Source organism: Spermophilus citellus (genome assembly GCF_964194105.1).
Source record: "Spermophilus citellus genome assembly, chromosome: 5".
In the NCBI taxonomy this organism is placed as follows: Eukaryota; Metazoa; Chordata; class Mammalia; order Rodentia; family Sciuridae; genus Spermophilus; species Spermophilus citellus.
Window position 1 is genome coordinate 95,776,994 of NC_138186.1, and position 3,268 is coordinate 95,780,261.

Genomic DNA, 3,268 nt, shown 5'->3' on the forward strand with positions numbered 1-3,268 from the left:
TTTCTTGGAGTTGCAAGATTTCCATTGTAGTAAATCTTCTCTTCCATTTTGGTTTAGACAGTCACCCAAGATAAGAGTTATTCATGAATGAAATGAAATCATTCTCGAAACCTCCAGAAGATTCTAGGATGGGAGAATAAAAAGTGATGTGGGAAGGGTGTTCTTTCATTCTCCCTTAGAGACACCCACAGACAGAGCATAAATTCAGCCAGGGTTTGGCTGAGCCACAACATTGAAGGCTTTACCGATGCTGTTAAAACTATGCTCATTAAAGCACTATTGATTTTATAATCTTTCAAATATTTACCAAAGTTGCACATAGTTTAGAAAGCAAATTAGTCTATGAGGTTTAAAATAATATCAGCATTTCTTTCCTTACCTCTTCTGATCTGTTCAACTATTTTAACTATTTCATTTCTTTTAGAAGTTATTCCACATACTTAGAGAAAAATGATTATATTTGTATTCTGTAATTACTGAAAATAAGCCTGGTAAGGTTTTTCTTCTGTCTAGCTTGTTGCTTTTGTCTATATACAGAGGGAAACAACAACAACAAAGGAAGTATATGCTCTTCCTTTTACCCTTTAATACTTTTTATTGTGAAATGTTACACCTGCAAACTACAATAGCAAAAGTTTATAGGTCAATATATTATCACAAGGTGATGATCAATGTGAGCAGCATAACTCTTTAAAAGAAAAATTGTAGCCCAGAAATCCACTTCATGATCCCTGTCAATTCTTCACCCCACCCCAGCCATCTGCACTGGGAGATATAGTCATGATTTTTATTTTTATTATATATTGATTAATAAGTAGTTATTTTTGTTGACAATTTCCTGCTTTTAAGCATAGTTTCACTCTCACCAAGCATTCTTAACACTGCTTCTTGGTTCTGTGTCATCTTCAAATCATATAAATAAATTGTACAGAATGTCTTCTCTGTGACTGAATTCTTTTATTTAACATTATGTTTGGAAGATTCATTCATGCTATTTTGTATAGCTGTATTCATTCATTTTGTGACTAAACTACAACTATCTATTCTCAGTTGACTATTCTGTTGAAAGACATTAGGGTGGTTTGCAATTATTGCACAGATAATAATGTTATATACATTTTCACATGTCTTAGTGCACATGTATGTATATTTCTGTATGTGATAGGTTATCACATTAATGACCCTAATTTTTCATGTGATTCTGTATCTGCACTTATCCTCATGTAACTTTTTTTTAATATTTAGTTTTTAGTTGTAGTTGGACACAATACCTCTATTTTATTTAATTGTTTTTATGTAGTGCTGAGGATCCAACCCAGGTCCTTGCATATGCTAGACGAATGCTCTACCGCTAACCCACAACCCCAGCCCCTCATGTAACCTTATATAACTTTCTTCCTCTGAATCTGGAATCAGTCAAAGAAATTTTAGTGACAGCAGTGTATAGAGCTTAAAAAAATTAGGTAATTTGTTTTCCTTACCTTTGTGTCTTTGCCATCACCAGAAGGATAATCCAAGGTTACTCTTAAATAAACTGAGACCAACATGTCTGATGGTCCTATTGCCCTAGCTGAGAACCAGCCAATTACCAGGATGTCACAAGCCATCCATGCGCTGTGTGTGTGGACTGTTGCACACAGTAGCTAAATGAGGGTATAGGTCTGACACTGCAAACTCCCTGTCAGGGATAGATCACATGATGCAGGTGAGCCTCCCCCTCAAGCTCTGCCTAAGATCCCACACAGCATCTGAGATGGATGTGACCTGCCAAAAGATGTCAGTCAATCTGCTGACCAGGAGACATGACATCATGAAGCAAGACTGCACCCTTGAAAACTTATCCCTCTCTGATGTCCCTGCTATAAAATAAAGGAAACGTGGGCTCACGCTCTCTTTTCCCAGAGCTCTCTCTTTCCAGCATGGAAGCTGACACTTAAGGTCAAACAGCCATCCCGTCCCCGATTTGAAAATCATGTCTGTGTTGTGTGATTATTCGTGCCTTCCTCTTAGCTCAGTGTTTCACCCAGCCCATTTAAACCCAGTTTGTCTCGTCAGCACGGGTTGAGGTCGAGACCAGAATCTGGGTAAACCCTGGTAACCCCCAAAGAGTCATCCAACTAAGCCTGTTTCATTAACACCTTACAGAATTATAAACTAAATAAATGCTTATTATTGTTTACTATTGACGTTTTGTGGTTGTTATCAAGTACTGCTATAGATTTTGTTTTCCCCACCTAAAATTCATGTGTTCAAGCCCCTGACTCCAATGTGATGGCATTTGAAGAAAGTCTTTGGGAAGTAATTAGGTTTAGATAAGGGTGAGCCCTCATCATGGGATTAGTGCCCTTATAAGAAGAGAGTCCCTTCCCTCTCTCTCTTTCTACCATTCCCCAATTTCATAGCATGTAAAGATGCAGTGAGAGGATGACCATCTGCAAATCAAGAAGAAAGAATTTCCCAGAAACAACCATGATGGTACCCTGATCTTCCACACAAGACACAGTATCATGTCTTAATTTCCTTAACTTATGTTCACCTTCACCATTCGGAAGCACTCCCTCTCTTGGCCTCACTATCACCCCGCAATTGCAGTTCTCAGTCACATGTCACATTGCATCTTTCCTTCATGATTGTGTACCATTCCCCAATTGTGGCCACATCATAGGCCTCTACTGTTCTTTATATTCTTTTGATATTCTTTCTGACTCAGGCAACTACAACTCCCACACATTTAACTATTATCTCTGTTGATTAATGCCAATTGTATATTTCTAGGCCTGTGTGATAACATGGGCTCCACCATTCTGCTACTGCAGATAATTTATAGGCTTTTGGTTATATAAATAGACAAACAAACAAATATTTAAATGTACATTTAAATACACTGTGTAGAATATTCAATTGTTTATGTCTTTTTAAGTTTTGATAAGTGTATTTTAAATGTATCAATTAAATCAAGGCATTATAGTGTGCCAGCTTTATTTTTCCCCAAATCCAGGTACTGATATTATTGGTAACAACAGTGTGCACAGCACCTAAATGTTGCATGAAAATCTTTTTACCCATTTTTTTCATATTTGTATCCTTTTATTCTTTTTTGTCATTGTTGTAATGATTTAATGGGACAATAATTTTAGAACTATATTTAGAACCAAATACAGATGGTGGTTAAAACCAACATTTAGTGAGGAAGTTTGAAATAAATACAAAATATACAAAAGAAAGGAAAAAAATCAGAAAAATCTAAAAACTTTGATATTTGTAACAG